Below are 10,690 nucleotides of genomic sequence, written 5' to 3' on the forward strand. Positions count from 1 at the left end.
CCTTGCTGGAGGCTGGATGGAGACGATCTGCTGGTCTCCATGACCTCGACCTTGGTCGGGGAGGAGGGTGGCCTGGATGGCACAGAACGTCATAGTGCTGGATGCCAGGAACTTGGCTTTGCCAGAGGCGTCAGGAAAGCCACCATGAAACTTCCCGGGCCTGGAGCCCAGGCATCCCAGGACCCAGCGAGGGCAGTGACTGAGCCCTCGCTGCACACGAGCAGCACATACCCAGGCTCGGAGTGTGTGTCTGTGTCAGGGAAGGGGGCGAGGTTCCCAGCCGGACCCCATGGGGAGCTGGGGATCAGGGAGCAGATGGAAAGGACGGAGTCACGTTCCCCTGACTGCCGCCCTCTCTTCCCTGGTGTAGTGACCCTGAAGACCAAGACCACAGTGATGGTTTGGGTCAAAACATTGGGAATAGCCGTAGTATAAAGTCAGCCAAAGCATAAAATCATAGTATAAAAACAGCCAAAGGATAAAATCCACTCCGAATGCGGTCTGCGGGAGCTCGCTGGCTGTGGCGGGACAGCCGATGAGCGTCAGGAGCAGAGCGAACAAGGTGCGGCGGGTGAGCAGGACGCAGCTGAGGGCCCCGTTGCTGGCTTTGCTTGGGAGAGTGCCTCAGTGCTTCCTGCGGGCCCAGGGCCACAGCCGTGAGGACTCAGAGCGCCCCCAGTGGTCGTTAGGAGCTCCGCAGCCCACCCGCTTCTGGACGCCGTCTGTGTGCGTCCCGGTGCGTTGGGCACGCTCCTCTGTGTCTGCTGAATGAACCAGACACCATCCCCTCAGCATTCCTTACTGATTTCCCAGGATAAAAATAGACACACTGTCTACCCAGCGAGGCCTTATAATGTCTACACTGTCCCCTCACATATGGTTTTACGGACAAAATAATATCTCCTCTAGCTTTTCATGGTCTGATTTGGAAATAATTTTGAAATTATAATAGACTCTTAGACCTTAAATAATACTTCTCTAGGTCACATACCCTATCAACAGCCTGACCTGACTGGCATTTCCCGCCATGAGAACCCAGGAAACTAGATCCAGAAAAAGAGACAATATTTGTGGTTACCGTGGGTGGGGGTGGGGCGGCGGAAGAAGTGAGCAGAGATGGTCAAGTGCTCCTCGGAGGCATTATCTACAGCAGGACCGCAGTGGATGCTGCTGTGCAGGGGCGGGGCGGGTGGGGGGGCAGAAACAGGTGCATGCCGGCTCAGGAAGGGCCAGAGCTCACCTCACAGAATGGTGAGGGGCTCTGTTGATCTGCCGCCCACATTCCCGAGTGGTATCACTGAAACAGGCGACAATTCTGAATCCATAGGCAATTCTGAGGCTGTAGGCTCAGAGTCCAATCTCGGCCCTGTGGCTTACAAAGGCTTTGCTCTTCCATAGGTTTTCAATTCTTTAAGTAAAATCATGATCATGATAGGGGCGCCTGGAAGGCCCTGTCGGTTAAGTGTCCGACTTCAGCTCAGGTCATGATCTTACAGCTTGTGAGTTCAAGGCCCGCATTGGGCTCTGTGCTGACAGCTCAAACCTGGAGCCTGCTTCAGATTCTGTGTCTCCCTCTCTCTCTGACCTTCCCCCACTCACATTGTCTCTCTCTGTCTCTCTCTCAAAAATGAATAAGCATTAAAAATATTTTTTATTAAAAATGTTTAATGTTTATTTATTTTTGAGAGAGAGAGCGAGAGAGCAGGAAAAGGGCAGAGAGAGGGAGACACAGAATCCGAAGCAGCTCCGGGCCCCGAGCTATCAGCACAGAGCCTGACGCGAGGCTCGAACTCACAAACCATGAGATCATGACCTAAGCTGAAGTTGGATGCTTAACCAATTGAACTAACATTAGAAATATTTTGTAAAAAAAATATATATATATATATATATATATTTTGTAAAAAATCACAGTCCTGACAATACTCCATGGCATTGTTGTGTGGGTGTCCTCCAAATAATTGCCACGACAGAAGAGACCGTGTCTTAGCTGTGTTCTCTTGATGGCTGGGCTTGACTTCAGGATCAACCTTCCTATGTGTGGAGAAGGTTACATCTCATGAATACCTCTGAAGTAGGACTCAGCTCCCATTAGAGCTCTCCTCTGCAGCAAGGGTGCAGGCACATGACCTCGGTCCCCTTGACCCGGAGGACTGAACTGAAGGCTTCTCTTTGGAACTGAGCAGTTGGGGATGCCAAGCATCACATGGTTCTTCCTGGCGTGGCTGGTGGCAACAGCAATTTCCTCTAGAATTTCTTGGGGTAGCAACAATGGCAATATTTTTTCTTTTCGTGTCTGCTCTGTGGTGTGTCTGACTTAGATTGCTGACGGTTTTCTGATCGGGCTGCGTCCATTTAGAGCGTGGATACAGTTTATTACAAGGTAAGGCGGTTCCTTGTATCTTGGTTCAGCACCTGGACAGCTCATCCCCATCAGCTTGCTGCCCGGTTCCTTCCACTGCTGAGTTGCATTAGGGCTCACTGACATGTCAGGAGCAGGGAGGTCCTGGTTAGGCGCTAGTAGGATTCAGTAGGCAGTGGTGAGGGCATTCCAAACAAGTGAAAGGGTCCCAATAGTTCTTATGATGGGTTGACAGAACGCATTTCCTGAGTGCATGAAGGAACTAGTGGTATAAGGAAAAAGCGCATGACACTGCAGTGCGTCCACTGGAGTGAGAAGGAAGGTTTGGGGAAGGGCGTATTCAGAGGAAATGCATCGGCGGGCGCCCACCTGTCTGACTGCAAACCTCCCCGTGTGGACAGGGACTTTGCAAGCCGTAGGCAGACATTCTCTCCTGAGGTTTTTCATAAACCCAGGACCACAGCCCTAGCTGCCCACAGAGTAGGGAGTCTGAAAACAAGTCCTGCCGATAAACACGTGTCTTCTTAGCAGGCGAAGAACCAGTGGTCCACAAGAAGAACGGGAGTGTTTTTGCACGGACACAAGTTATTGTGTTGCAGACCCAACAATCCCAGTACGTATGATCAGGGAAATGACGGGTAAGTGAAAACAGGCCCATGCTTTAGGCAGGGGAGCAAAGGTCCGCCAAACCACCTCCCACGGCCGAGTGGAAGCCATGTGGCCCAGATAACAAGTAAATTCGCACTTCTAAAACGCAGGAGATGTGGGTGGCATCAAAACATGTAATTAGATCACACAGTAAGTCACCCAACAGATTGGAAGCATTTTAAAATGTGTGATAATATTAGGATTGGGGTAAAGAATGGACTAACAAAGTCTTATGGAGGGTAATTTCATATCTATCAAAAAATATTTTTAATGTTTATTTATTATTGAGAGAGACAGAGCGTGAGTGGGGGAGGAGCAAAGAGAGAGGGAGACACAGAATCTGAAGCAGCTCCAGGCTCTGAGCTGTCAGCACAGAGCCCGATGGGGGGCCTGAACTCACCAAGTGCAAGATCATGACCTGATCTTGGACGCTTAACTGATTGAGGCCCCCGGGCGCCCCTCAAAATTTAAGATGTGAATACGCCACCCCAACCCCCATATCCAGGGATCTGATGAAGTACACACACATTTGGTCAAGTTGTAGGTAAAACGTTCATTGTAGCATTATTTGTAGTCACGGAAAATTCAAAACAACCCAAATGCCACCAATAAAGAAATAGTTAAATCACAACAAAATATGTAGTTTAAATGTAGGGGGACATTCATTTAATGTGAGACATGGTCTAGCCCCATGTAGATCAGGCTTTACCCGGTATCTGCACATTCAAACGGCTTAGTTTAAGGAGTCAGTCTATTTACTTAATCTGTAGGAATCATAAGGTTCTCCACAGAATACTATCTTAGTAAAAATTATAGAAAAATTATCTGTATGACTGTTATTTTTTTTTAATTTAAAAAAAATTTAATGTTTTTTTAAATTTATTTTTGAGAGGCAGAGAGAGACAGCATGAGCAGGAGAGGGGCAGAGAGAGAGGGAGACACAGAATCCAAAGCAGGCTCCAGGCTCTGAGCTGTCAGCACAGAGCCTGAGGCAGGGCTTGAACCCGTGAACCGTGAGATCATGACCTGAGCCAAAGCCGGATGCTCAACTGTCTGAGCCACCCAGGCGCCCCCCTACCAATTTTTAAAAACATCAACCCCCAGGGGCTCCTGGGGGGCTCAGTCAGTTGGGCATCCGACTGGTGATTTGGGTTCAGGTCACGGTCTCACAGTTCGTGAGTTCCAGCCCTGCCTCGGGCTCTGTGCTGGTGGTGGGACTCTCTCTCCGCCCCTCCCCTGCTCACTCTCTCTCTCAAAATTAATAAACTTAAAAAAAGCCATGTCAGCCTAGCAAGACATTAACCTTGGTTCTCTACTTCTAACTAGACCACAAACTTCATTTACCAGATTTTTCACTAATTTCACCAGGTTTTCCACTAACATCTTCGTTCTGGCCCAGAACCGCCCCGCCGTCTCACCTTGTCTCCTGGGCTCCTCCAGGCTGTGCCCTTTCCTCACACTTCCTGGTCTCCCGTGACCTTGACGCTGGTGAGCGCTGGCCAGAGGTTTGGTAGACGGTCCCTTGGATTGAGTTCATCTGATGTTTCCTCCTGATGGCACTGAGGTTACAGTTTGGGGGACGGGAGCCCAGAGGGGTCATGTCACATCAGGGGATATCTGATGTCCACTTCCTGTCGTAGTGACACCAGTCTTGAGCACGTGGTGGGGGTGGGGTCCGCCGGGCTCCCCAGTAGGACAGTCCTTCTTCCCTTCATCTGCACTATTTGCTGGAAGCAAGTCCCTGAGTCACCCACGTGGAGGGGGCGGGGATGTCCCGCCTCTCCTTCCAGTCTCCCCAGTAATGACGGGTGACACGTGGGTCTTGTCTGCAGGGAGATTACCGGGGTGTCCCACAGTGACTGTCCGTGAACGGGCTGGCTGGGATGTTCGAGTTCTCCTTCAGGAACCCAGACCACGCCCATCCTAAGTGCCCCGCAAACGGCCCGGATTCGTTCCTCGTGAGTCTGCGTGAGAACCTGCGGTTTACAGGTCCGTGACGTCACCCAGAGGGGCCGGGGGCTCCCGTGTGGTGAGTGGGAACAGAGCAGGACTGCTCCAGGGTGATGTTAACAGAGGGCCGGAGCGGACGGTCTTCAGAGGCTAGAAACAGTCTGTCCGGTCCCTGCTGCGGTGGGGACACGCGGACACCTAGAGCAAGGGAGCAGGCGGGGGCCGGTGCAGGGCGCTGGCCGTGAGGACGGATCTCGGGGCATTCTGGCAGAACAGACCTGACCGGATCGCTGCTGCAGGCCTCCCGGGTGATCCCCACGCCCCGTGGGTGACAGGAGGGAATTGGCCGGGTACCCGGTGACTAGACACTGGGCAGAAGTGACTTAGCAGGGGTCTGGCCAAAACAGAGCCTCTGAGCTGAACTCAGAAGCCCAGAGGTCAAGGCCTAGTTGGAAGAAAGGCTCAGAGAGGCGGGAGGGAGTCCTTGGTGCCACGAGGAAGGGTCAGAGTCAGCCCTCCCCCTGGAAGGGAAGGAGCCTCCCGGGAGTGTGCAGAGCGCAGGCTGGGCTGTGCCTCCGGGTGGAACAGGCCCGTCCGGATCCTTCCTGCTGCAGAGCTGGGGCGTCCGGTGGGAGAGGCCAGGGCAAGGGAGGGGGCCTGGGAGAGGGACCCCGGGAGCTGGTGGGGCCGCGGGAAGGCAGAGATGAATCTGAGGGACGCCAGGGGTGGGGGCACCTGTGGGCTTCCGAGCTGCGCCTTCCAGAGTTGGAGGCTGGGAAGCCCTACTGGGTCGCTTCCTGCGAAACGCTCATCCCAGAGCCTGGGACATGAGCTGCTTCAGAAGTAGGGTCTGTGCAGATGCAGTTAGTTAAGATGGAGTCATATCGGAATGGGTGAGCCTAATCCAACGACCGGTGTCCTTATGAGGAGAGACACAGAATCAGAAGACAGCCACGTGACCACAGAGGCCGAAGCTGGAGGGATGTGGCCACAAGCCCAGGGGCATCTGGAGTCCCAGAACCCAAAGGAGGCGGGAAGGACCCTGTTCTGGGGCCTTGGCCCTGAGTCATTGATCCGACTTCTGGCCTCCAGAACGGGGGAGAGTAAAGCCTCTGTCTTAAGCCCCCAGCGTGTGGCTGTTTATGTCAGTGGCCGCAGGACACACAACATAAAATTCACCATCACACCCATGTCGAGTATGCAGCTCGGGGACATCGAGCACACGCACCGTCGTGCAGCCGCGCCCCCACCATCTGTCTCCAGAACCTTCTTCCATCTCCTCACACTGAGACCCTGTCCCCATGAAGCACAGACTCCCCACCCGCTGCCCCACCGCGGGCTCCCACAGTCTACTCTTGGCTGTGGACGGGACTCCTCTAGGGACCCCCTGTGAGTGGGGTCACGCAGGACGTGTCCTTCTGTGTCTGGCTTCTGTCACTGCGCAGGGTCCCCCGGGTCCGTCCACGCGGTGGCCGGCGGTGGGATGTCCTTCCTGGGGCCGGCTCGGTCCTTGTAAGGCTGGAAGACCTGTGCCTCACGGGGCCAAGGGGGGCCAGCGTCAGCCGGGACCGCGGATCTGGGAGGAGTGGCAGACGGGGTCCCTGGCCCTCAGCTCCCAGCTCTGGGCGGCAGCCACAAGTTTGGGGAAGTGACCAGTGTCTGCACCCGAAACACAGCCGACCCCAGCTCGGGCTCTGGCGGTCCCTGGGGGAACAGGCCCTCCCTTGTGGACATTTGCAAGCCACCCAGAGGGTCCAGTCAGCGTCCTGGGTGTTGTCCTCTGGGGGCCCCCCGGAGAGCGGTCCTCCATCTGCTCTGGCCCCTGCACGGGAGCCCTGGTCATCGCAGGCGCAGCCCCCGGGGACGCTGCCAGGACCGTGAGGCCAGGGTCCCAGATGAAGCTGCGCTCGTCCCTCGGCGGCAGCGAGTGGAGCTGCCACCAGGCCAGGCGGGTCCCTTCCCGTCCGTCCTGTGCAAGTAAATGGAGCCGCGCAGACCTAGGCGGTCAGGCCGGAGGGTCCCGGCCCCTCCAGGCCACGCAGGGCTTCTCGGAGCCCCTGAGCGGCACAGCCCTGCAGCTTACTTTATTTTCTTTTATTTTTAAATGTTAATGTTTATTTATTTTTGAGAGAGAGCGAGAGAGAGAGTGAGCGAGCTAGAGTGTGAGCAGGGGAAGGGCAGGGAGAGAGGGAGACACAGAATCCGAAGCAGGTTCCAGGCTCCGATGGGAGATCATACAAATCATGACTTGTGGAGACCGTTTTTATATCTAAAGACTTTGCATTTGAACCTGCGCACCGGGTAGTGAGAAGCCGAGGCCTCGTGTCCCGTGGGGGCTTCCTCCCAGCCTTCCCCGAGCGAGCTGATCCGTGCTGGCACTACCCGCGTGTTGTTTAGAATTAATAAATGTGTTATCATATTTAATAAATGTAAAGTGATATTTCACACTCCCCTGAAATTGTACATCCATATATAACAGCTGCAAAATAAATAGGCTGGTTGTTTTTCACTTTATCTAAAATTTTGTGGCAGCCCTGAGAGAGAGCAGGGGAGGGGCAGAGAGAGGGAGACACAGAATCTGAAGCAGGCTCCAGGCTCTGAGCTGTCACCACAGAGCCTGGTGCAGGCCTCGAACCCACGGACTGGGAGATCATGACCTGAGCCGAAGTGGGACACTCAACCGGCTGAGCCACCAGGCGCCCAGTTAGTGTGCTTTTTCAAAACAAAAAAGCACGTTAACTTGCGCAGGTCCGGCCGAGCCGCTGCCCCGGGCGGAGCCATCCTTTCCGATTCCCGCAGCTCAGCTCTCCCCCCGACGGCAGACAGCAGCCCGGCTGCCGGTTCCGGCCAGGACCGCGCACCCGCCAGCGCACCGGCCTCTGTCCCCAGTCCTCTTGCCCCGGCTCAGCGCGTCGGGTGCTGCGCAGCGAATCCCGCTTCTTGCGCCATCCGCACCTTGTGGCCGCAGAGAGCCCTCCGCTTCGGGACGGGGGTCTCTGCGGGTACAGAGTAGCAGGCGTGGCTTCTGGGTCCTCTGACCGATTCGGGAGCAGACGCCCCGACGGCGTGGCCCGCTGCGACCCTGTGAGGCTGCGAGCCCCTCCACGGCCGCGGCCCGGGAAGCCGGCAACAGCCGGCCCATCCCCCAAACTGCCTCGTTTTGGAAGCAGCGCGGGGGCCGGTCAAGCGGGAATGTGCGCGCACGGACCCCAGAGCTGGACTCAGCGGTTCAGGAGGAAACGGGCCGTGTGTCCGTCAGTCGCCGGCCTCCGGTAAACGCGCGGGGAGGGGAGCTTTCTTGAGCAGAACCGATGTGATGTTTTAGGAGTGAGTGACCTTCGAGGATGTGGCCGTGGGCTTCTCCCGGGAGGCGTGGGCTTTGCTGGACGCTGCTCCGAAGGGGCTCTGCGGGGAGGTGACGCCGGAGACGGGCAGGAACCTGGGCGCGTGGGTAAGGCCAGCGCCCGGCTCGCGTCTGCAGGCGGCTCGCACCCACGCGGGGCTGCGGGGTGTCCGGAGCTGTGTTAGAAGTGGGGGCGGTTGGTGAATACGGCAGCCGTGGCCCCTGCCCTGTGGGCCGCGTGGGCCGCCGGCTTCTTCGGTCCGCGGCTCCCGGAGCTGGCGCTGAGCCGCACGCGTCACCTCCGGCGTCGCTAACGTCCGATTCCCCCTGGGCACAGAGCCAGGATGGAGCACATTTCGGTGGGTGTGGTAAGGTACAGACAACATTACGTTCGCCTTTAAGCCGTTTGGGGGCATACAATTCAATGGCGGTAATTACATTCAAAATGTTGTGCAGCCACCCCCTCCACCCGTCTCCAGAACCTTCCACGTCCCAAGACTGAGGCACTGACACCCCACCCCCCGCCCCACCCCCGGCTCCCGGCTCCCACCATCTACTCTGTCGCAGTGGACAGGACGCCTCTAGGGACCCCCTGTAGGTGGAGTCACACAGGATGTGTCGTTCTGCGTCTGGCTTTTGTCACTGTGCACAGTGCCCTCCGGGTCCGTCCAGGTGGTGGCAGGTGGCAGGATGTCATTCCTGTTTATTTTTTTAAATTATTTATATATTTATTTAATTTTTAAAGAATATTTATTTGGGGGGAGGGGCAGAGAGGGGAACAGACGATGTGAACTGCGCTCTGTGGGCCCCGAGCTGTCAGCACGGAGCCCAACGCAGGACTCGAACCCACGAACCATGAGATCATGACTTGAGCTAAAGTCGGACGCCACCCAGGCGCCCCTCCTTTTTTAAAGCCGAGTCATATTTCTGTGTGTGGATGGACCACATTTTACTTACCTACTTATCCACAGATGGACACTTGGGGTGCTTCGACGTTGTGCCGGGTGTGAACCACACTCCTGTGAACAGTGTGCAAACAGTACTTTGACTTCCATCTCTCTGGGGCCCACGCCCCGGGGTGCGATTCCGAGGTCATGGGGAGACTTAAAACAACCAATTTCTTACAACAGTTCTGGAGGTCGGAAGTCTAAAATCAAGGTGCTGACAGGGCTGTCTTCTTTCAGGGAGCCTAAGAGAGAATGTTTCCTCACCTTTCTCTGGCTTCTAGAAGCCACCCAGACCCCTTGGCTCGTGGTCCCCCCTCCATCCTCACAGCCAGCAGCTGGGGGTCTGACCATCTCTCTGACTTGGACCCCCTCCCTTGTCTCGTGAAGGCCTCGTGAGGACACTGGGCCGCCTGGGAACCCAGGGTCACCCCCACCTCCGGGTCCTTCATCACCTCTCCAAAGTCCCTTTGGCCATGCGCGGGGCCATATGCACAGGTTCCGGTGATGACACGTGTGCACCATTAGGGTGCTTGATTCTGCGGGCCACACCTTCCATACTTGGCTTCGTGATGTGGGGCTTAAGTGGGGTGGACATGCAGCAAACCACATTTCTACTTTACCAACTGCTCCCTGAATACTAGAACCTTCTAACCGCAGGGAGGATGGAAGCTGCAGGAGGGAGAAGGGGTCTGTCTGCTCCTTCCTGTCCCTGTGGTCACTCTTCACACATTTGAGAATGCCTTTGGTACCTCCAGACGTGAATCACATCCCAGTAACTTGACTCACACTTCTTTCCCCTCAGGTTGCTATAGTTTTACTTTCTTCTCTGTTCAGCGAATGTTCTGTGAAGAATTCGGAGACCCCCCTCATCCTTCGCCTTAAGGAATGAAGTGACGTGTCCCTTACGAGTGAGGCTTACTGAGTATTTATCTGAACACACGGTGCAGGCAGACTGGCCAGAACCCGGCCTCCTAAATCTCATGCTGATTGATTGAAACTTGGTATTCATTATGAATCCGTATTAAGCAAAAAAGTATATAATCATACTTTACTTTCGATAGCTTATGAATCCAACAGGTGATTTATTTTTAGCTTGAAGCTTTTTGTGTATTAATTTTCTAAACACTAATTTTTCTGAAAGTGTATAAAACCTTTTTGCAGCCCCCCCCTAGAATTTTTAAAAAAATCTGTTTGTACTATCAGCAGAACTCCCCTATGACCCAGCAATAGCACTTCTGGGGATCTACCTACGGGATACAGAAGTGCTGATATGTAGGGGCACACGTACCCCAATGTTCACAGCGGCACTGTCAACAATAGCCAAATCACGGAAAGAGCCTAAATGTCCATCACCTGATGAGTGGATCAAGAAGATGTGGTTTATATACACAATGGAGTACTACATGGCAATGAGAAAGAGTGAAATCTGGCCATTTGTAG

The 10,690-nt window shown here is 54.8% G+C and overlaps 1 long non-coding RNA gene across 2 annotated transcripts; it reads left to right on the forward strand.

The window, feature by feature from the left end:
• The first annotated feature begins 1,891 nt into the window (after positions 1-1,891).
• LOC115273928 lies at positions 1,892-6,088 on the forward strand. 2 transcript variants are annotated; one of them, XR_003901009.1, is made up of 4 exons: positions 1,892-2,383; positions 2,891-2,975; positions 4,379-4,498; positions 4,843-6,088. It is a non-coding gene; the product is annotated as an uncharacterized LOC115273928 (long non-coding RNA). The 2 variants fall into 2 exon arrangements; XR_003901010.1 differs by having other exon boundaries at positions 2,894-2,975.
• The last annotated feature ends 4,602 nt before the right edge of the window (positions 6,089-10,690 follow it).

This window comes from Suricata suricatta, chromosome 12, assembly GCF_006229205.1.
Source record: "Suricata suricatta isolate VVHF042 chromosome 12, meerkat_22Aug2017_6uvM2_HiC, whole genome shotgun sequence".
Taxonomy (NCBI): domain Eukaryota; kingdom Metazoa; phylum Chordata; class Mammalia; order Carnivora; family Herpestidae; genus Suricata; species Suricata suricatta.